Source organism: Phymastichus coffea, unplaced genomic scaffold (assembly GCF_024137745.1).
Source record: "Phymastichus coffea isolate CEN01 unplaced genomic scaffold, Cenicafe_Pcof_1.1 PCOF00014, whole genome shotgun sequence".
Taxonomy (NCBI): domain Eukaryota; kingdom Metazoa; phylum Arthropoda; class Insecta; order Hymenoptera; family Eulophidae; genus Phymastichus; species Phymastichus coffea.
The window spans coordinates 6,086,360-6,111,710 of NW_026706825.1; the positions used below are offsets into that span (position 1 = coordinate 6,086,360).

Here is a 25,351-nt window from a genome sequence, read left to right on the forward strand (position 1 = left end):
CAATATTACAACGAGCTTGAAAAGATATTCTTTACTTTTAACGTTACCCAGAAACAACGACGTGGACGTAGTAAGGTTTGTTGTTTCCTTTGAGGTGCTTGTTTCACGTAAGTCTTCTTGCCTCTCACGGTGGGGTGCTTGTCTCACGTGAGTCCCCTTGCCTCTCACTAACCTCGAAGCAAGTACTCGAAATGACAACCATTTTGCTTCAAGACACATTGTCAAACGCCTTTGAAAATGGCAAACGGTGTTCAACAAAGTTAGCCTCGGAATAGCAGCGTATGCTCGACGAATCCTGTCTTGTATATCTGCTCTGGTAGTGGGTTGTTGCTCAAAACAGCATTTTTTAAGGATTTTTTTTTGCAGACGTGTCTATAATTAATAACATTTTTTGACGATTACTTTCATTTAAAATTTAAAATTAAAAAAAGTGATTAACGACTTATTTTTGGGAATACATGTTATCTAAAGCTATGTTAGCTAAATAAAGTTACCGTAATTTTTCAACATTTTTCCTTTTTTATTTACATTTAATAGTAATTAATAGCTGGTTCTGAAATGGCTGACTATCCAGCCAACGAGATCGTTAATATGATTTTGGTTTTAGGAGCAAGCCAAAATAATTATCGTGCTGCGGCACAACTTTATGCTGAACGCTATCCTGGCAGACGACACCCTAATGATAGAGCTATCAGACGTTTAACCCAAAGAGATCGTGGTGGATACATGGTTCGTCAACGTAGGCGCCATGAGTATGATGAAAATGATAATCGAGTTGTAGCTATCCTTGCAGTAATTCATCTTGATCCACGCATTAGCGCTCGTCGAGTGGAAAGGGAAATTGGTATTTCAAAAAGTACTTTTTTAAGAATATGACAAGGCTTCGATATCACGCCTATCATATCACTTTGGTTCAAGAGATACAGTTTGAGCATTACCAACAGCGGATGGTATTTTGCCAAGGGGCTTTACAAATGATACAAAATGATCCAGACTTTTTTAACTTTGTTTTTTTTCTGATGAGGCCGAATTTCAAAGTGATAGGAAACTGAATAGGCATAATTGCCATTACTGGTCTGATGTAAATCCTTATTGGTATCGAACTGTAAACCATCAAAGACGTTGGAGTGTTATGGTGTGGTGCGGGATTGGCAATAGACACTTGGTCGGTCCTTATTTTTTTGAAGGAAATGTAAATCAATATAGTTACTTGCGGGTAATAAGAGATGAACTACCTGGATTGCTGGAAGATGTTGACTTAGAAACGCGACGAAGAATGTGGTTCCAGCAGGATGGCGCAACATCATATTTTGTTTAAATCGTAAGGGCTTTTTTGAATGAGCACTATGGTATCACATGGATTGGGCGAGTAGGTCCAGTTAACTAGCCTGCTTGCTCACCCGATCTTACATCACCAGATTTTTATTTATGGGGGTACTTAAAAAATGCTGTTTTTGAGCAACAACCCACTACAAGAGCAGATATGCAGGACAGGATTCGTTGAGCATGTGCTGTTATTCCGAGGCAAACTTTGTTGAACACTGTAACGTCGGTTGAGGAAACAATTCTCAGGCGTATTTTTTTGGTCTATCCTTGCGGAAAATCACCGGGACGTGCGTTGCCACTATCGCGGGAAATTCTCTTTTCGACGACGGAGGATCGAAGCTTTACTATACCACACGATTGGCAATATAGCAATGCTTCGCGTTATTTTACCACACTCTTGGCAATAAAATAACGTAAAGGGGAGCCTATCTAATATGCACTCGACCACACGTTTGGCAATCGAGTGTAACTATCTAAAAAGACAAACCGTATGCAAAACTAAATAGGAAAGAATAAGGAGAGAAAAGAATGTAAAAAGAAGTTAGAATAAAAAAATTTTATTTGATTTTCCTTACTCACTTTTATCTTAGTTTCCCACACACACTGGAAAGAATAACTGGAACTAACTAAACTGGACGAACTTGAAAAATAGCTAACGAATTTGAAATGGTTGCACGAACTGAATTAGCAAAATAACTGCCTCATTTTCTTGAAAAGCTTCCTTTTATGCTTTTCGCAAGAGACTCCTACTCTAAAATCCTTGTCATTTTTGGGCAGGAAGAACTTAAATTTTCTTAACTTAATTGGTTGGAAAATTTGGGGAGTGTCTCAAGCGTAAGCGAAATTCAAACCTTCATTGGCCGGGGGCGGAGTGTGTGGGAGTGGCCTCCTTCAAGTACTTTGGCCCCTCTTCACACAGATGGCCCTCTATGTACTATTTTAACCTTTAATTATATAAACTAATTTTATTTAAATTCAATTGAGTGTGTGGTACTTTAATTTTACAAAAATATTACTTAATCTATAATAAAACTAAACTACAGAACAAAAGTTAAGGATTATATTTATCTGAAAACAAACAAGATATTAATAGTCTTAACTATTAATTAATTATCAAAAAGCCTTAAGAAGTACTGAAAAATCAGAGTTAATTTTATTAAATATAGTCATTAACTTTCGTGAAAGCTGTTCTTAAATTTTTTAACGCAAAGTTGAGTGCATTCAACGATTAAACATAGAAAATTCGCAGTAAAAAAAATCTTAATAAATACGGAAATATAGTGAATTATTTCCATATTTATATTTAGGTAAAAAATTAAGACTATCCGAGCAATAAACAAAAATTATTAATTAAAATAGTCCTTGTTGATTACTTGAATGTTACTTACAATAGATAAATTTCGCATTTTTTAAGAGATCTGCAAGCAAATGCGCTTCCCTTTATTTAAAAGAAATTAATAATATTGAGAATAAATTATTTAAAATAAAATAACGGTATTATCGGTAGGATGCACATGTGCGCTGCAGATCTCTACTTTCCAAAGATGTTCGCAATCTGGCTACTCCGGATGGCGCGGTCGTAAAATCGCTCTGATTGCTTCCAACATCCGAAAATTACCAGATGCGCAAGCCGAAAACTGCCGTTCACAGAAAAAATTTTCTTTACTCAGCTGTACGCAGTTTTTCATTCTAATTTACGAGCTAAGTGTGTGGCCGGTTTTTTTTGTCTTTTTTTTTATTTTTGAGCCCACCGTGACAACACCGTTCGCCATTTTCAAAGGCGTTTGACAATGTGTCTTGAAGCAAATGGTCGTCATTTCGAGTACTTGCTTCGAGGTTAGTGAGAGGCAAGGGGACTCACGTGAGACAAGCACCCCACCGTGAGAGGCAAGAAGACTTACGTGAAACAAGCACCTCAAAGGAAACAACAAACCTTACTACGTCCACGTCGTTGTTTCTGGGTAACGTTAAAAGTAAGGAAAACCTTTTCAAGCTCGTTGCAATATTGGGGTTGCTATTCATGAGAAAAGGCTAGCAAATAGCAATCATAGGATTTTGTAGCATTTGACCTTGAAATTCCCTTCTCACGTCATGAAAAAAATTTTCTTAATATCAATTTGGACGTAAAATTTCTCGCTCTTTACGAATCCGATGTCAAAAATAGGGGTTCCCATCTAAAAAAATACTTTGACCTTGAAATAACCTTGAAGGTCAAGTTCAAGGTCAAAAGCGTTGGCCCTATTGTGTTGCCCCCTTTACCCTTTACAACTTTTGTCAGAACTATTTTGCCCTATCTGGCTTAGGTTCCGAGTAGTCCGGCTGCGGTGATTAAAATGGGTCACCGCGTATATTATATTACTTATAGTCGATAACAGCCGATGCACATTTGACCGTACGCTTTCGACAGTCAATTGTTGCGATACTCAACTCGAAGCAGACTATACACGCATGGTTAAAGTAAATCTCGTGTATCAAAATTCAGCGAATTTCAAAAAAAACGATTATGAATAATTGATATTTAGCAGCGAATTCATAAGCGGTTAATTTCTGAAATATCAGTAAACGAATTGTATGTTTTTATAGGTCTATAGAATGATACAAATATTTATATGCACATTACAATAATCAGTTCAATAATAAGTGCCGTAGTTTTTACAAAAAAATACATATGTATGCTATCAGAAAATGAAACAACATTTTAATAAAAAATAATGATTTTATCAAATAACAATAGTTTTTTGTAAATATAAAACAGATATTAATTTCCTATAAAAATAACAACAACAAAAATTCGACAACGGGATTTCAACTCGCGATACAAAATCCGCAAGCCGAGAGGCTGTTGCCTTAACTACCGTGCTTATACGATAGGCAGTGGTTGAAAGTATCTGATAAAGTCGTACGCTTAGGAGCTTAGGATAACAATTTGTGGATGAGCTTGCGTTAAATGTTTAAATAAATTGAAATATGAACGGATACTATTACATAAAAGTAACATCGTTATTACAATTACGATATGAAAATTTTAATTGAAAATTGTGAGATTATTATCACATGATATCAATCTTTCATTCATTGTTATTTATGAATAAGTTATCAATAATTTATTCAGAAAAACATGAAAATAAAGGAATTATAAATCATGTAATAACAATCAATTATTGAAAAAAAATTACAGCGACGGGATTTGAACTCACGACGCAAAATCCGTAGGCCGAAAAGCTACCGCCTCGGCTACCGTACTTGTACGTTAGAATATGATTGGGAGTATCTGATAATCTTGTACGCTTGGGGGCTCGAGTTTAAGTAATTAGGTTTTCTTGTCCTGCTTAAGTTATTCGGTGGTTAGGTTTAACAAATTGGTATAACAATTTGTACTAATGAACACAATATAATAACAGAATAATCAAAAACAACTTTTTATCTATGCAAGATCCAATAAGTATTTTTATTTAATACAGCAAGTACATTAATGAATTCGATATAATACTGAATCATCATCGAATTTGAATAATAGAATAAAGAATCATGAAAAACCTGTAAAAAATACTCGAAATTTGCAAAGAGAAACAAGTGTGAGGCGCAACGCGTTTGCTCACTCACACTCATACACGAGCTGAGAGTTTGTTATAGGTTAGACCAGGAGTTATATTTTCCTGTGGCGCCGCTCTCGTGGCCGTGACTGGCGGCTCCTCAAAATCGGCATACGAAATTCGTGGTGGGGGTAAGGAAATAATCCACCCCTCTATCTTACACCGTGTTCATGGAGAATTCGCGCCTCAGAGCTGCGACGTTCACTGCTTAACCTTTTAAGGACGGAACTGGTCGATATATCGACCACCAATTTTGTCAGGCACTCCACGTGACATATTCTTTCATTTTATGCACAAATATTGTGCAAAAAAAAAGTCAAATTTTAACGTAAAAATCCCCGTCCTTAAAAGGTTAAAGTAATAAAGGTATCGCAGCTAAAAGCTATGACGTTCTTTTTTGTCTAGAAATCTTCGAAAAGTTTTTCAGTGTACATACGCGCGTTTTCTCTCTCCGTCTCTCTCTAACTCTCATAAGGGAAAGCAGGAAGGTGTGTGTCTCTCTCCGATTATCTTGAAAATTTGCGCATCAGTAGATTATCGAAAAATATTATAACGTGTTTTTCTAGCTATTGATACAATGATTAAAAGGATGAAAACCAGCCCTAAAACATACCCCTAAATATCGTCATTAAAAACTTACAGATATTTTTATTTTCAATTCATGTTTTTGAAACAAATAAAATTATTTTTATTAACCCAATAACCAATAATTCAAGAGTAAAATTGACTTCAGAGTTTGCATCCCTTATTTTGGAAGAGATAGAATCGTATTTTATCAACTATATTTTCGTAATGAAAATTCAAAAATTTATTTAAAATAAATAAAAAAAATTATTTTTACAATCTTCTAACCTTTTTTTTATTACAGGTCACGAGTTCGGCATCAAAATTTTAAAATTTATGTCGATGGATTCAATATGTTTAACGAATCTTTTTTAAAAACTTTTAATTTGGATAAATAGTGACTTTTTGACTCCACTGAATATCAATTTATAACCATATTTCTAAAAATCATAACATTTAATCTAATGTGGTGGAAGAAACTGGCAATAACAATGAGATGTGTAATTTGTGCAGAAAATTTTTACAAATAATTTTATATGAAGAAAAAATAATATTTATTTATTTTTATTTATAGTTATAAAATCTATTAAATTAAAATTTTAGTTTCTTAACATTTGTTGATTTCCTATTGGATTAGTCTCTAGACTTAATAGTATAACAATAACAGTATACACAAAAAATAATAATAAACAATAAAATCATCATGTATTTTTAATGAATTTTAATTTTTTGTTTTTAGTTTTTAAGTTATGCTAAAAATAAGCAAAATATAAACGATAATTTACATTTATTAATTTATTTTTATCTATTTATTTGTATTTATTTTTTTTTATGTTCATCAAATTATTTATATCTTTTTATTTTTATTTTTATGTTATTTCTAATTGTAAACAGGGAAACCGTAACTGATCGTATCAGTTTTCTTCATCAGTGGTCGGATGTGAAACCCCAGTTGAAAGTACAGAATAAAATCCAATAAAAAAATATGAAATCAGATATTTTGAGTTCTTGCACCAGCAAAAACATATGAAATACAAAGAAATATATATATTCATTGGATCGTATGCGCTGCGTACCATACTTTTTTTATCAGTATACATGTCGATCTGCTAATGAAGTATAAAAATCAATGCCTACATATTTTGTAACAAAAAAATAATATAGTAAGTTATCATATAAAACCAATATGATTTTTAAAACGTAAAATAAATAAGAATTCTTATTAGTATTCAGTAGATTTATCAAATGACTAAAAATAACTATCTCATTTTATGTGTATTTATAAGAACAATCGTATTAAATATTAATAGTTTTTCATTTATCATACTTTATAACGGCCTGGAAAATAATCAAATTATTCTCGCGGCCCGTTAAGAATTTTGTTTTCGCTGTTCGGTGCGGGGCTCACCGCCGCCCCGATCAGCTAGCCGCTTCCTGGCGTTCCGCCGAATACGGGCGGGCACGCGCTGCCCTGAAAAGGGATCGCGAAAGCACGGCTAAGCACGAGAGCGTGCGTGAGTTCTAATCACGGGCGTGGGAAGGGACAGAAGTGCCTTCCTGGGTACGCCCAACACAAAGTCAACGCTTAAACAGGTTAAATCGGGCTTTATTTACTCATACGAACTTTTCATACAATACCGCATGCCGAGATTTCGCTATCAATACTGTTTTAGAGAGAGAGACGCTCGCTCGCGTAACTAACGCACGCTAAGTTGTCGCTTATAAACAGAGAGGAACTCACCGGGAAGTAGCTGCTGCAGACAGACTACTCCTTGCTAATCGCCCGCGTTATCGCCCTTGCTCGGGCGGGCAAGTTCTGCCCCTGGTAATCGCCCACTCGAGATGACGATCCACAGGTTCCGGCGATTTTTGAGGATAGTCTCCAATTTTCTCGCGCACTCGCACTTTTCTTTATCTGCCGGTCGCTTTCCTTTTCTTCCTCTTTTCTTTTGGTCGCGCACGCACGTGACAATCCCTCGAGCTCGCCGGTCTAAGTCCAAGTGCCTCTAAATCGTTTTCTCTCCCCACCCTCTCGCTACGGCACGCGCCTCATCGAGTCTCGCTCTCTCTCTCTCTCTCTTCACTCCTCGCTCGCTTGCCCGCTTGGCCATGCTCGGCCTCGTGCGCAGACAATCTTCCGCGAAAACGGCCCCGGCCGTTATAACTTACAATAATATAATAACATTAATTGCTTTGGAATTGCACATTTAATTTGTATTAGTTTTCATGAGTATAGAACATTTAAAAAGGATTCACTAATATTAGATCCCATATGTCATTTTCTGGTGCCTATTTAATAGAAATAATGAGTATATACAGACACTTTCGATTGCTCTTGTTATTAGAAATATTGCTCTTTTCTGGAAAGCAAGAGTTTAATTTCACCAGTTTCTATCAGAATAAAACATTAAATATTCGATATTCTTAGTATGAATTTATAAGGTATATTTGCTCAATTTTTTTGGGAATCAGTGAGTTTTCTGATTTTTTACGAAATGGAAATAATGAGTATATACATGATTTTGTTCCATGAGAAGGAGTGAGATAGTTCCGATTGACGATTATGAGTAATATTGCCCTTTTCCGGAAAAGCAAATTATCAATTATTCCAGTTTTTATCAGAATAAAACATTAAATGTTTAATATTTTTCGGGAGGATCAGCGATTTCTCCTATTTTCTACGCAATGGACAAAATGATTATATGCGTGATATTGTTTCATTAGAGGAAGTTTGATTTTACAGAAACTTCTGATGGACGTTAAGAAACGTGTAGAATTGGTGTTTTATGATGAACTTACCTACATTTTTACTCATTAGTATAGAAGTATTCGTTAATTACAAATTAATCATTTTTCGTAATTAGTTGTGAAATAAGGAAGGAAAAAAATGTAAAATGTAAAGAGTGATGATTTATTCTATATTTATAAATAAAATATCCTTATTGTCATAAAATAATATAATAAAATTTGAAAACGTACATAACTTACTTATGTAAATACAAATAATACTTAAGTTTTATTCATCATGATTCGATTCAATTTCGTCTTCACTATTCTCCTCATCATCACTGCCGTTTTCCCCATCATAATCATCATCATTGTCGCTTTCATCATCATCAGCATCGCTGCCTTCACCTTCCTCATTTTTTGAACTTGATTTTGGTTGATTTATACTCTCCAAATTGACAGTTACTTGTGCCTCTACCTCCTCAAGTACATTATCGCTTGCTCCTTCTGGATCGCAAATTTTCTTTTTACTTTTGCGATTCATATCGGCTATTTTACTAGCGATATGCTCGCCTGTAGCTTTAGCTTCTTGCGCGACTCTTACTGGATCCAATTTGACTTCAATTGCCAAATAATATTTAAAAATACCTGTAATATATGTTATGTTCAATATATTATATAATGTATATAAATGTTGGTCAATAATATATCACACGTTAGAGAATATAAATATATAATACGTATATAATTACACACGCGCGCACAGTCACCACACACAGACATTTTTGAAATCATTAATAAAAAATATAAGGGATGTAGATTAAAAAAAAAAATAGTCGAATTGCGAAATTTACTTAGGGTAATTTGTATTAACATTGATATATGTTCTCCAATTTCATGAGAATAATACAAAATTCATGAAGGATCCACATAAATATGTATCAATCTGAACTTCTAAAGGTTAATTTTTATTTTATTTTACTTGATATTTACCTATAACAGCTCCTAACAACTTGGGATCAAGTTTTGGCTTTGCCGGAGCTTTAGTCCTTCCAGATTGTTTGCCAGTAACCGAACTGCTTTTCAAAGTTTCAGTGCCAAAGATAGTTTCAGCTATATGGCGTACAAATCCAGAATATTCTGCGCCTTTTTTGTTTTTTTTACTGTATGTATACAGTTTGTTCTTGGCATTATCATAGTCAGTTTTTGATATATAAACGCTATTTCCACAATGTATCTAACAATAAAAGAAAGTATGTAAAACAAATTATTAAAATATCTTTTACAATAAAATGATAACATTTTTAAAGCAAAGTGAATATAAGATTTCATTTGATTAAGTTGGAATAACATATTTTACTGTGTGAAATAGATAGTTGAAAGAAAATACGATGTAATGATGTATAGAAAAATTTACTTTCATTATAGCATTTTTTAATTACGTAATATTCAACGGTAAAGTGTAATTTTTCGCGATTGTTTGAGTAGATTTTCTGCGCATAAAATCTAGCCATAAAACTGACGCGGAAATTCATGCAAAAAAAGGACTCAGAAATCGATGTAGTGTCTAGGTGGAATATGTCTCCATTCACATAGCAAATGTCTAAATTGCTCCGCTACATTCCTATCATATAATGAAGGCTATAACAATTACTTATTAAGCTAGTCTATATATTGAAAAAGGAAAACATGAACCTACCATATTACCACTCTTTCGTAGGTACCCTACATCAGCATCTCCTTTGGCAATCTGTTCAAACGGATTAATATCTCGACTAGCTATTAATTGTAAAATAAATTATTCTTTTATAAATCATATAAGATAGTGGAGCAACAATTATATAAAATGTGAAATATTTACCATATTCATCTACCTTTTCATATATTTTAGTTTGCAACTGAGCATTAAGATCCTGCCACTTCTGTAACTCTTTTTGTTTTGTTATAGATATATTTCGATATGATTCAATGGTTTGTAAAGCTTCTGCCAAATTAGATTCTGCTACTTTTAATTTGTTTTTCAATGTCTTTAATTCATTTTTGTCGTTTTTTTATCTTTTATTTTATGTTTTTGATCTTTTAAATTTCCCACAGTTTTACATGATTTCCGATCGGTTTTTTTTTCGGTTCCGTTTGAAATTTTTTATTTTCTTTATAACAATCTTTAGGAATATTGATAGAATTATCAATAATAGTAGTAAAGTTGTTTAAAGTTGACACGTTCTGTTTGTCAGATAATCCGCGATCATGTTGGATGTTCCTTTCAGTTTCTATTATCTGCAAATGAATAAAAAAAATTTAATATATAATTATACATACCTATATACAAACATTAATTGTCTCGCTAAGGAGGGTGTCGATGCATTTGAAAACCTTAATAAACGTATAAATCATATTTTATAGTCTACTTTCGATCAAGAGCTTTTATTATTATATAAAAATTATTTTGGGAAAAGCAGGAAACAACAAGGATGAACCTTTAAATTTATGTAATTTGCATTGAAATTATATCTATTTAAACCTTGTGGACATCCTCTTTTGAAAATTAAGGAAAGTATAGTATTAGTACGCTATCCCGTTAAGCATTCTCTTAATTTTTTAAATACTTAAATTCGTTGAATGATTCTTCTTTAATACATTTATACTATTTTCAGGAGAAGTGATACTATTATCAACTTTTGCTGATGTAGCAACATGAACTTGTGGTGCAATAGTAGTGTCAACTTGTGGTGACGTAGCAATGTAAACTAGTGGTGAAATGGTAGTGTCAATTTTTATTGACGTAGCAGCTTCAACGTATGGTAAAATAGTAATTTCAACATGTGCTGAAGTAGCAGTATGAACCTGTTGTGAAATAGTTGTCTCATCTTCAGCTGACGTAGCAATATAAATTTTTAGTGAAATATTATCACAAACGTTTGAAATCGTAGTGTTAGCTCCTGAAATTGAAATAGCAGTGTCGACTTGGAACGAATTTATACTGGTGGCACTGAGGCATAACGACGTTAGCCACTTGCTCATTAAAATCGAGATCGATTAAAATGATTAATATTTGATGGATGCTTTCAGTCATGACTTTCTTATATCAAGAAGATATTATAACTACTACTAAAAAATGGATATTTTACAGACTACACTTAACCAATAATAAGACATTAATTGAAATTAAAGTATATACTTTGAAAGTGAACAACGAATTCTATTATCGACATTTAAAGCTTGTAGATAATGAAATGTATCGTAAAAGCTTCCGCTAGACGATCTCCACGTGCTACGATAATTCCAAGATCGACGGAACACATAAATTTCACTGTAAATTGGAAAAATGAATTTAAGTCGTTATTCCTCTAAGCCAAAGATATCTATATTTGCAATTTTCTGTACTTACTTTTCTTCTTTGGAACATCATTATTTACGGATTTCTGCTTTCTTTTTTTACTTTCTCCTTTACTTTTAGAATCGGAAGACTTTTTATTTTTTTCATTTTTCTTAATCTATCAGAAGACATTTTTAATTCTAAAACATTTTTTGTTTTTTGTACATCTTCATTATTTTCTATACGTAAGGTCTCATTAGAATGAGGATCTGTATGCTGTATATTTTGGTACTGAAATAATTAAAAAAGTATTATTTTTAAGTAATTTAAGTCATCGCTGTATTGTATACAAAATTATCAGGTGCATTCTGAATCCGTAGGTTCCTTGAGACAACTTCTGTCTGAACAAATAAAGGTCAATAGCATTTGTAGTTAACGGGTGTATTCCGTTTTGTCTCGATACTCGCAAGACATTTCTGAACGTTCCGATTTAAAAAAACGGAAAACTGATGTTATAACGAGCCGAGGCTCGTTATGTCTCTCTCTCCCCTTAAGTTAATCATTATCTGTTGATAACCCATGTATTCTTTTCTTTATGTATTTTTGCCTTGCCGTAGCTGTGGATGCGGCACGAGGTAAGTCAGGGAGCACCGAGTAGAGAGAGTGAGAGAGAGATCCGCGTGTACGCGTGTAAGCGTGGACGCCCGAGTGTCGCGCACGTTGCCTAATTGGCTGAGACGCGCCGCTGCCGAATAGCTAGCGCGAGAGAGGGGGACCACGTCCGCGTGCGAGACAGAGTCGGCTGCCCGCCTTCGCGAAAGCCAACAAGTTCGGCGATCAGCGCGAGGAAGAAGTGCTTTGTGCTACGCAGCTCAGGTTTTCTTGCCGATAAAGACGAAGGGAGCAGGGTGCGTGCATGCGTGCGTGCGTGCGCGGGTGCGTGCTTGCAGATCTTAGCCGGTCAACCCGAGAGAGCTGCCTCGTGGCCGAACACCTGCGCGTGTCAAGTCTAAAGCCGAGGCCACTGCGAACTTGTCATGTAAGTGCCCGTTCGATCTTAAGACTCTCTCTCTCGCTTGCTTCTCGCTTGCCTCTCTCACTGCGAATGCTATTTGTATGCTTCCTTTGTTATCTTCGTCTTAATAAATACTCTTTCTGCTAACCGCTGTGTCTTTCCTCTCGGCACTTCCTCCCTCCCGTATCACGCGCACGCCGACTTGCACCGTCCGGTGCTACCTGACCTACGACGCTCTCCGCGGGCCGAAGGCAAGGGTGCCTTCGAGGGGCATAACTGAGCCGCTGGGCTGAGTCCCGCATGTTCCCCATAACGAGTTACCCGCAAGCCGAGTAGCCACTTAGCATCACCCTTAACGGGGTAACAAGAACCCCGTTACAATGTAAAAGCATTACAAAATTAAAATTTGAAACAGATTTCAGCAGAATTAACAATAATTTAACTTTAGCAAATATAATGATAACGTGCGGATGAGTTATAAAGTATCGAGAGTAATGTGTAAGTTTAGTCGAGTTACCCGGGTCTATAAGCGCTAAAATATAGTGTGTGCAGTAATTTAAATTATAGTTAGTTTATATTGTACAGAGTTAGTGACATTTTACAACGATAATTTTTACTGATGATAGTTTTAAATTTTATTGAAAGTTGTTCTAATATTAGTTTGTGTTTTTCCTTTTGGGACTTTCTGATACGTCTCGCGACTCTCGAGACAAAACGAAATACACCCAACATCAAACATTAAATCATTTATAAAATAAGAGATTGCATCAAAACGAAAAACTTCTACGAAGTAGTGGGAATATAATTACGATGCTACTGTAAAAATGTTAAACTGATCTCTGTCTCTTTTAATTCTGTCGAAGTTGAGTGCCCGCTCGGTTGAAAAAAGTGGAAAAAAAGCTATGCTGATGCTTTAATAATTTTTTTAGATTATAGAACTAAGAACATATTTTTTTATTACGTAAATGTTTTATTGTATATTTCATCGAAATTTGCTGTTTTAAATTGTGAAAATGAAACTAAAATGTTTCCACAAGCATAAATTTATGTACATCTACTGATTTTTTTGCAGTGCGTATATGCATTCTTCTACGTCAACTTAAGGCGAAAAGGTAAAAAACATGTTAGATCAGCTTTTTGCAAAAAGTGGCCATATTTGAGAGTAAATAAAATACTATATGCAAAAGGACACACATAAATTTGTATCTCTGGTAATTACTACCCTCGCGAGAAAATTTTTATTATGGCCGTACAGACCTTTGGCGCCATTAACCACATATAGAATAGAATAGAACATTTTTCCTTTAGGAGTAAACCCACCAGCGGGAAACATTGCTACTTTCGCCTTTTGTTGAAAAACGGATTATTATTATACTAAAAAATTATTTTAACAACATCATAACAGATCTAATAAAAATCGAGCAAGAGGATGCGTTATGGATGGAATTAGCATAAAATAAGAATTGACAGAGAACATTCCAAATACCTCTTAAACAAAAAATGGAATTGTTTAAGTAAATAAATTAATTTAAAAATGGATGATTCTATCGGTGTACGAACTCACGTAGCGCCCTTTATATTGAGGTTCATGTTTTAATTTGTACATTACCAAAACGAGTTTTCTCATTAACCAAGAATCCATTTCTTTAAAATCATAGAGTATTGTATAACCCTGATTAAATTAGTAGAATAGAGATTGTACAATGCTTTTACAATATGCGTTTAGAAGTTAGATTGTAGATCTTTAATTTTATATTGTACAATATTGCATTTAACCTTACATATACGGGAATGTTGTTTAAATTCTGTTTTAAAATTAACTTGTAGTTTAATGTTTTTTATCATTTATCTATTGACCTTTACAGAAATTATATAGCTTTCGTGCTGTGTAATTACGTGTGACTAGTTGATACGTGATTGACTTAGATGATAAATAATTGATTAATTTGTTGACTATGGAGTAGTTAAATTATTCGTCGCAGCTTATTCTATTGAACCAGCCTTCGAGAAGAGTACATGCTCTCATGAACAAATTAACCTTAAAATAAAACCACATTAACCTTAGCCAAAAGTCTTTTTATTTGCCACCCCGTACACCTACGTCCCAACAGGTTACGGGCGCCAGCACGCTTCCACTGCGCGAAATCTCAGCGTACTTTATCGCGAGTGATAAAACTGTGAGTGAAGTGAGTTGATCTGATAGAAGTGTGTGAGACGAGAAGAAGGAAAAGAGAGGAAGGCGACGAGGCAGAGAAGGGCAACAACGAGACGAGGAAGTTCGAAGACGTGAGGCGGGGCAGCATCAAGCGACGATGGCTGCTTCACTGGCCCTGCAATGCGAAAGGCACGAACAAAGAAACGGTAGGTGAAGGAATGAAAACGCGCATTAAAGTAGTGAGACGCGAAGAGACGTGAAAGCGGAATCACGAAGAAAAGCAAAGACGTGAGTTCCGAGAATTAAAACGCAGGCCGGCACGACAGGCACGAACACGCGGGCTGAGCGCGCGCAAACATGGCGGCGCACGAAGACAGCCGAGCACACACGAAAGAGAGAGAGAGAAAGAGAGTGCGCGTGTGTTGAGAAAGAGATAGAGAGAGAAAGAAAATGAGTGAATGTGCGAAGTGCGAAAGAAAGAAAACGCACAAGCGAGACGTCGCTAATAATGTGCGCGTGTTAACACACGATCTCTTAACTATTTACTTCAAATCAAAATGAGACGCGTGCATAGAATTAAAATAATTCAATAAATAAATTAAAACGCAAAGATGATAATAAATAAAAATTTAGTGACGTGCATTTATAAAATAATCATTCGATTCTAATAGATGAGCTCACACTGCTGGCGGTGATCCGCACAGCAGCTATTGACTTTGGATGGAAAGAGAGGGGAGTGAAAAATGTTACAATAAGAGGAGACATCAACACGTTCTATTTCATCACCCCAGATTTTGATGTAAATAAACGAGGTATATACTTACGAAAACATACTTATAAAAACATTATATAAAGCTTCATTAATTATAAAAGAAATAAAAATTTCGTGGCAATGTGTTCCGTTCATATATTAAATTAATTAAAAAAAACTGCGCAGCGCGGAACACACTTTACAATAAAATTGATGCCGAGAGAATGTAGTAGCAGTGCGCTAGATTTGCACGACATCAAGAGCATCTACTTGAAACACTTGATGTGTACGGACTTCAAGTATTTGTTCATTCTTTTATTTTGATAACTTGATGTTCGGTTAACTAAATGAAAGAATATTATACTAGACTCCACTAATAAAATTTGATTTATACAGACGTATCAGAACTTTCCTCGGAGGAACACCAACTCCTTGAGAGGCTGATCGAACAAGAAGAAGAACAAGGAAGAAAACTTGTTGTTGATCTTGAGGGTGTTTTGAGCAAGTCGGAGTCCGAACGCACCAATGAAAAGGATGCAAGTGAAGAGAGAAAAGACGAGGATGAGAAGAGAGATAAACGAGATGACGAGAGCGGTGATGAGTTTGAAGAGAAGAGAAGGGAACCTGATGACGAGCGGAGAAGCGACCTCGAAGAGAAGAGAGATGAGATCGATGAGAAAAGAGATGAGGAGACGAGTGCTGTTGATGAGAAAAGCGAAGGTATAAAACCAATAATAAAACAAAACATAAAATGTCACATAAATTTGAATAGACTCAATAAATTACCCAAAACTTTGAATATTATAGCACCCGATCAACAACAAATAAGAGATGAGGCCAAGAAATACGAAGAGAGAATGGATGCGGCAATACAAAGCGAAGGGTTAGACGTGAAAGCATTTATAGACGCTATGAAGGCAGAGCTGGCCCAAGCTTTGGCCTCCATTAAAGTTGAGGTTGCCAATCAGATTCAAAAAGGCTACCTCAACATGAATGTCCGTATGGACAATAAATTAAGCGAAATAAAGACGAGACTGGACAAGCATGCTGCCCGCATCTACGCCTTAAAAGATGAGACATGGAAAGAATGCGAGAGAAGAGAGGTAAGCCACGATAAAAGTTACTGTTATGATGAGTATGAAAAAGATGCGGATAATAAATCTGATGAGAGTGAAAAGAATCTCGATCCGACCTTTGGCGACGTATATAGCAGTTCACAACGTGACACTTGTGACGTAGTTTCAGCAGTTAAAGACGCGTTGATTGAACTAGGGGTAAGTAAAATAAATGAAGGGAATTCGAGATCATTCAATGAGTCAATTAGAGTAGAAGTGTCTAACAGAGACAATAACACGAGACGCGATTACAAATTAACAAACAAATTGAAGTTTGAACATTTCATGGACTACTTTTCGTCGGAGCTAAGGTCCAAGGATTTACTTTGTATCATAGACGAGAAAGTTAAAAATAATCACGCAAATGATGAAGACGAGGGAAAAAAATAAATTTTAAGTCAGAGACATTTTAATAAACCACTTGGATCAAATCTACCACGAAAGAGTAGCGAGTTCGCAAGACCCAGTTGAAATCTTGAAAGACATAGAGGAAATAAAGAGATGTGAATACAATTCAACAATAGCGTCAATTAAGAGAAAATTATATACCTTAAAATACGACATAACTAAAGACTCAGCGTCCGCGCTATGGGAACGCTTTGAGGATCTAGTAAGACAATATAGCCATATTCCGGAGGCTCCGGAGCTTAGTAAAGACGAGAAAAGAGACGTGTTTTATAATGCAATCTTGACGGGCTTAGATGAGATAAGAACCGCAAATTTCATGAAAAAGAAAACGACGGGAAAGAAAATGACGTGTGAGGAATTAAAATGGTATATAATGCAGGCGGAAGCCGATAGAGGAGGTCCTCCGAGACACGCAGCTGGAACAAGTACAGGAGCCATGGCGGTTAACCTGCAACGCGACAGAGATGGGAAAATCGTACGCTGCTTTGTGTGCCATGATAATGGGCACAACAGCTACTGTGACGGCTAGCCGTAACTTAGTTTTTTTTATTTAATTATTAAATATGACGAACGGAGTGGGAACCTTCCTGATTTCTCACGATGAAAACGCATTCGAAATATAAACTTTGATAGTGGCCCGAGCCTGCGTACTCAAGATTACAATCAACGCTCTATCCTGCTTTGTCCCACACTCATGTGTTGACAGGGGCCTACGATCATCGCGTATACATCGTGAAGTGTTATCACGCTGATAATGGAAGGGGACCATAAAAATGCAATCTATCCTTTTTTTCCCACCGATTTTTAAGAAAATATCCGTAATATTAAATAAATTTTCATCAATTTTGTAAGCCATTATAATGCGCATCTTTTTGTCACCGAATAACCAATAAATAGAACAATAATGTATTTTATAATAAATCGTAAAAGGTTTGAATTTTTCTGAATGTTTATAATAGTCACTATGTATCGTCATAATTAATTAAGTTTAGTACAATTATGTATAAGTAATTATAAGCTATAGCGTTACTCTTGCTCTTAAAAGTGGCACTCCGAGAGCCATCTCTGGAGAAAAGGGCCCAAGTTAAAAAGGGACCGCCCTTTCTCTCTCTGAAAATTCACGCCCACAGACCAATAAAGAAATTCTGGATATGATTAGAAAATTTCCCACCAATACAAAATTTGGCCGTTATCGCTTCATGGGCCTGAGGAAAGGGATTTCCACCCAACCACCCACGGCTTATAAAAAGCTCTGTACAAGGCTGGAGAGTAAGTTAGAGGAAGTTAGAGTAAGTGCGGAGTGAGCACCAGGAAAGTCCCTAATAAGAAGTATTTACCAGTGAGTGAGTCCCGGAGGAAGCATCAAAGAAGAAAAATCACCCAAGTATATTCAGAGCATATAGAGAGAGAAAGAGGCCAAAGAGCAGAGAGAGAACGCAACTTTAATAATAACTAAATTGATAAAATAAAAGTAAGTAAAATCTTAAACCTGGCTATCCTTTTCTTTCTTTAAGTAATCCGCCTTTCTTTTGGAAATTCATTAAGCGTGAGTCTGGTGAATTTCCATTAAAGTCCCTTAAGAACACATTAAGCGTGAGTCTGGTGTGTTCGTAATAACATTTGGTTATTACATTCCGCGTTAGCATACAGTTTTCTCAACGCAACAATATTGCTCGTCCCGGCTTATGTATTACACGATATCCAAATCAGAGCAACCCTGAGTTTACGCTTACTCCAAGCGTACCTGAGAGTGACCCCGACGTTACACTACAATTGTCCACACAACAGAGACCCCATGTTCCAAGGACCTGATGGTCTAAAAAAATGCTACAGCTGTGGGCAATTTACCACACATAAAGCCAAAAACTGTCCGAAGGGCAATACTCAAGGCAGAAGTGGTGGCAACAGTGATTACCAAGGACGAGGCAGTTAGAGACGAGGAAGTGATGAGAGGTACGGTAACTCACATAATAATAGAGGCAGAGGTCACGGTAATAGGGGCTATAAACGCAAAAACGACTACGATGATGGATGTGAAGGAGACTACAAGATGAGTAAACAGTCGAACTCTGGCAGAGATAGAGGCGGCTATAATAACTATAGAGGAGGGAGAAGAGGTAGGCGAAGAGGACGAGGAAGAGGTGGATACCAGAATCAAAACAACAACAATCAATCCAACCCCAAGCAATAAACCAACAATACAGGTCAGTATCTTTCGGCTAACTGTATGACCTCTGCCACATTAAATAATGTAGAACTTAGTGAAACTAACACTGATTATTTAGTCAAATTTATTGTTAACTCAGCTGCAACCGAACACTTAACTAACTCTAAATTAATTTTCAAAACCTTAGATGAAAACAAATGTAATATAATAAGATGCGTAAATAAAAATGAGGAAGCGAATTTGAGAACGGAGGGAGTAGGCTAAATAGAATCAATTGGACGTGACGATGATAAAATAAAGCTAGAAAATGTGATCTATGCAGAATTACTTTCAGAAAATCGACTCTCACTTCGCAAGTTCGCTGACCAAGGGCTTAGTATCTATTTAGACAAGAAGTAGTAAATATTTATGATCCAATTTCAAATAAAACATTTCTGTCGGGAATTTATCAAAAACCATACTGGTTAATAGAGTTGGAAACAAACAACGATGAGATAGACGAGTACAACTCAAGGAAATATAACAAACAAATAGTGGCATACTTGTTAACTAATAGGAACGAAAAGGGGGGCCTACCCATTCATGTAACAAGAAGCGTGACTAAAAGAATACAGAAAAACAATAAACAAAAAGTCGAGGTAAAAAATCAAGGAGAAGAGACCCAGAAAGAGAATGAAACCCTAGTGACTAAAGATGTCAACGAAGCCTCCTCCAAAATTAACAGTTCAGTCTGGGACAGACAAATACAACAATTAGAATACTGTGAGATAGATGAGATAGAAGTGGAAAAGAATATTGATAAAACGAACGCAGATTTAAATTCATGCTACAGAGATAAAGCGATGCTATGGCACGCCAGATTGGGTCATGCATCTGTTCAATACCTAAAGGATATACAGAAACGATACCAGCATATTGATGAGTTGAGAAATGTAACTATTGACGAAAGAATATTGGACTGCGAAATTTGTATGATAGCAAAATTCAATAAATTACAGTCGAACCTGACGCACTACCTCCTACCGCACTGCCTTTTCCCGTACACTGCGCGCTCTCTCTCCCTAAGCACTGCGCGGCAGACACTGCCGTATACTGCTAATCCGGGAACCGGGTATCATCCCGTATACTCTAAGACGGCAGAAAGTAAAAACCATGTAATCTTATGTATTTTTACCTGCTGAATCCAATGGTACTAATAATTTTTACGACAAACCCCTAGGCTTTGTTTAAAACTTAGTTGTTTAAATAATCGTGTACAAATAATTCTTTTTCAATAAAATAATTTTTTATAGATAATTTGGGTCATTTTAAGATGAAAACGTCTCTTGTAGTTTATTTTTAAAATACATTTTTAAAAAGTTAATAATTGAAAAATTAACTTTTTTTGCAAATTTAACTGTTAATAATTTTTGATCTATTAAATATTTTTTAGAAATTGAAAACTCAATTTTTTCAAAATTGTGCACTGTAAACATGTAATATTTATAAACAACTTTTAGAATTTAGGTTTGGAAAAATACAAGTTTCCTATTTTTCTCTATATGTAATTTCATTGAAAAATAAACACTTCCGGGATTGAATAATAAGCATTATTGAAATATTTATTTGTCAATGAGAAACATTTTTAACCTTAATATTTCATTAAAATTTAAATACCACGAAAAAGCAATACTCAAAAAACATTATTTATTTTCATCAAAGAAGCATTTTTTTAATTACCCAAGCCACGTGGAAAATATGCATTAATATTTACTTTTATTTAGTAAGGAATACATTTTTAACCATCAAATTTACTGTTTTTCTCTAGAAAGTATAGCGCGTATAATATTTTCCGGTGTCAAATTTATTCGGGCCCCTCAGATCTCCGCTCACCAGCGGGAGTATACGCACACCTGGTCCAACGCTCTGATTGGCTGACGCGCGGCGTGCAGTGCACGGGTCGGCTACTCCCGAGAGCAGGCAGTGCGTTAGGTTCGACTGTACCATTTAAAATGACGAGACAAAGAGCGACTCAACCTTTAGAGGTTGTTCACGCGGATACAATGGGACCCATTTCCCCGCCATCTTATCCTAAAAGATATAGATATATATCTGTGTTTATTGACGATTTTTCGCGACTAGCACTAGCATTTCCAATGAAAACTAAAGACGAGTCAGGAACATGCTTTGAAGAATTTGTGAAGAGTGTTAGAAATTTATTAGACGCGAAAGTTTGCTATCTTAGAACCGATCAAGGAACCGAATTTGTAGGTGGTTATACGAAAGAGGTAATGACAAAATTGGGAGCAGAATATCAATTAGTATGCCCAGACACACCTCAACATAATGACGTATCAGAAAGGTTTAATCAAACACTACAGAAAAAGGTTAGAAACTATATGTTTGACGCGAAGCTGCCAGAGAACATGTGGGATTTAGCACTGTTTGTAGCAACCTATACATACAATAGAACACCTCACAGATCAAATGAAATGCTACCCCCACTGAGTAAATTGGAACTAAAATTTAGAATAGATTTTAGTTAGTTGAAGAGATTTGGATGCTTAGCGTACATAAAGATTCAAAGAAATACAGGCCCTAAGTTGGGACTGATAGGTCGAAGAGTGATACTAGTAGGATACAAGGAGACGGGCTATGTATTCTTGAAACCAGAGGAAGGAAAACTCTACGAGAGCAGACATGCGAGATTTAACGAAAAGTTAGTCTACGGAGACAAATATAATAAGGATAGTATATAAGACTGGTTACTGGATCATAACGAAATTAATAAAGAGACGTGGTTTACTGAATTTGAAGATGAGACTACTAAAGGAAAATGTAACAACTTAGAAACGGAGGAAGAAGTGAAGAGAAAAAGAGGTAGACCAAGAAAGTTCAGAGAAGTGAGTGATGAGACAGACAAGGGAGAGAAAGTTGAAAAGGCTATAATCGAAGTTAACTTTGCAAATTTCAGCGACGTGAAGAAAGATTCTATAATAAAACTTTCGAGTTGTGAACAAGACAAAAATAAAACTTTAAGTGAGATACAAATGGAAACTGCCTTCACAGCCCTATTGACAAAAATCAATCAAGATCCAACTACATATAGAGAAGCCATGGCAACGACAGAAAGAAATGAGTGACAAAAGGGCATAAATAATGAATTAGAAGCGATGAGGAAAAATAAATTATGGAAAATAGTGCCTAGATCTGTGAGATCACAGGAAGGCAAAAGACCAAATATAATAGACTCAAAATGGGTGTTTAAGAAGAAATAGGAAAGTGATGGGAGCATTAAACATAAAGCAAGACTTGTGACAAGAGGATTTAAAGATACAAACCAATATGATCTCAGGGAGACTTATGCTCCTGTATCAAGACTGACACTGGTGAGTGCAGTATTAGCAATCACAAATAAATATGATCTAATAGTATGCCAATTAGACGTGAAAACGGCGTTTTTGAATGGAATTTTAGATGAGGAAGTACGAGGTATGTTCAAAAAGTAAGGTGACTTTGTATTTTTAAGAAAAAATATTTATTTATTTATCAATATTTATGTTGTCCCCTTCAAAGTAATCCCTCTCAGATACAATATACTTATGCCAACGGTTTTTCCAATCCTCAAAGCACTTCTCATAAACACTTTTCGGTATAGCCTTGAGCTCTTCCAGCGATGCAATCTTTATCTCTTCAATCGTTGCAAATCTCCGTCCTTTCATAGGTCTCTTTAGTTTTAGAAACAAGAAAAAGTCAAAGTCACATGGGGCCAAATCCGGTGAATATGGTGGCTGAGGCATGATTGTGGTGTTGTTTTTGGCCAAAAAATCTCTCACAAGCAAAGATGAGTGAGCACGGGCATTATCGTGATGCAAAAGCCATGAATTGTTTTTCCACAATTCTGGGCGTTTTCTTCGTATTGCTTCTCGCAAACGGCGCATAACTTCAAGATAATACTGTTTATTGACCGTACTTCCATATGGTAAGAACTCCTGATGCACCACGCCATGGTAATCGAAGAAAACAGTGAGCAAAACTTTGATATTTGATCGAACTTGGCGTGCTTTTTTCAGTCTTGGCTCATCTGGGCTCTTCCATTGGGACGATTGGACTTTGGTTTCGATATCATAACCATATACCCATGATTCGTCAGTTATGACCCTTTTGAGTAAATCTGGGTCGTCGTTGACGTCATTCAACAGTTCTTAAGCGATGCTCATGCGACGGTTCTTTTGGTCAAAATTTAGCAATTTCGGAACAAACTTTGCTGACACACGTCCCATGCCCAAAATGTTCCGTCGTCACACGTCAATATTTTATTTGTATGAGTGTATGAGAGTGATTGCGGCGCCTCGTGGCGGCAGCACATGCCGGACGCGGCTAATTGCTGCTCGCCGCGCGGTTGCCAGGCAGTGTAGCGAGAGAGAGGGCACTGTTCCGGCTTCCAGCTCGCGAACACGTGCTCAGTAAGCGGTTAGTTTTTCTAAAGCAAGTTCATAGTGTTGCCTTCGCGCCCTTGATCAGAATAGTTAAGACGCAAAACAACGTATTGCGCACCTTTAATCAGTGTTAGTTTTAATAGTTAATTTTAAATCAATAACTCAGTTAAGCTTAAATCAATAAGTCACCACGTGGCTTCATACTCATTAGCCGTTCGGTGTTTGATGCGCTAATCAAACATTTAATTCATTTTAGGTGTATTGAGTACACCTTCAAATCAAAGTTGCGTGTCTGAGATTTCTCTCGACCGCAACATATCATTCTTCAGTGTGCAGTGTGTGTGTGTGTGTGAGCACGCGACATCATTTGCGACATTCGTACTCTTTCTTTCTTTCTTTCCTTTGTTATTTTTTCAAGTGCGGAAGCTTCATTTTTATGCGTAATTTACTCTTTGTGTCAGTTCAGTGTTGTTAATATTGCAATAAATCATGGGTTTTTTATGCCAAAGGCTTTTTCCCATTAAGCAAGTTTAAATAATTTCACCACCTCCCTTCACTTCAATCATTAATAGCAAGTGTGTAAAAATCAAAAGGTTCAGAAAAGGATAAAGGCGTCATGCCACCTAAGGCATGATAGCTTAGTCGTTCCGCGACGATTCACAAAACGTTAGAAAAAATTTCATGGCACGAGCCAAGCGATATACCAACATTCTCAGCAACTTCTCTGACAGTGATTCGATGATTTTCCAGAACAATTTTCTTCACTGCTTGAATGTTTTCATCAGTTGTTGACGTGCTTGGGCGTCCAGAGCGAGGCTCGTTATTGGCATCTTCCCAGCCATCTTGGAAGAGTTTGTACCACTTGTAAACATTTTTTTTACTCAGAAAAGTTTCACTGTATGCCACCGTCAACATTTCAAGTGTTTCGGAACACTTTATTTTATTTTTTACACAAAATTTGATGCAAATCCTTTGATCCATATTTTTCGATAGCAAGAAACCGCCGAGCACGCAAAACACTTATAACCTTTACGCCTCTCACAACCAAACAAAAAATTCTATACACTTGAAACTCGGTACAGATGTTCGGGAAGAGTGTACCAACATAACAAAACAAAAAAATCGATAATCGAAAGTACGTTGCCCGTGAAATTTGAAAAGTCACCTTACTTTTTGAACACACCTCGTATATATGGAAATACCGGAAGGTATGCAATGGGATGCAAAGGAGAAATCAAAGTATGTGTGTAAACTAGAGAGAGCCTTATATGAACTGAGAGTCAGTCCAAAGAAATGGAATGAAAGATTAACAAAAGCTGTCAAGGGCATAGGTCTGAAATCGAGTGATTTAGAACCTTGCCTGTTTACCTGGAGAGAAAGAGACGAGTTTCTAATAGCATTAGTGTACGTAGACGATATCTTGGCAGCAAGCAACAATAGTAAGAAGCTCAATGAGCTCAAAGACAAATTAAAAGGCGAGTTCAAAATGATAGATCTTGGTGAACCGAAGAAGTTTTTAGGAATAAACATAAAACGAAATTATAAAACCAGAAATATGCGTTTAAATTAACCAGAGTATATAGACAACATGTTAAAAAGATTCGGCTTTCAAGACATGCACCCAGTAGAAACTCCCATGATAACTAATCAAGTCAGCAATAGAAAGAGAAAACTAAGAGAAGAGGACTGCGACGAGAAAAAGTTACTAGACACAAAGACTTCTGAAAATGTACCTTACTGAGAAATGATAGGTAGTCTGCTGTACCTCGCAAATTCGACAAGACCAGACATTGCAT

The 25,351-nt window shown here is 36.0% G+C and overlaps 1 protein-coding gene and 1 pseudogene across 1 annotated transcript in view; both read right to left on the reverse strand.

Annotated features, from left to right (window-relative positions):
- Positions 1-8,499: 8,499 nt before the first annotated feature.
- On the reverse strand, positions 8,500-9,401 carry LOC131674619 (ribosomal L1 domain-containing protein CG13096-like; annotated as a pseudogene).
- Positions 9,402-11,416: 2,015 nt separating this feature from the next.
- The window catches only part of LOC131674647 (uncharacterized), a 287,868-nt gene continuing 273,933 nt past the window's right edge, over positions 11,417-25,351 (reverse strand). The window contains exons 8-9 of the mRNA XM_058953457.1: positions 11,599-11,817; positions 11,417-11,520 (exon numbers count right to left, since the gene is read on the reverse strand). The gene's annotated coding sequence lies outside the window, so the exon portion shown is untranslated. The remainder of the gene's footprint in view (positions 11,521-11,598; positions 11,818-25,351) is intronic.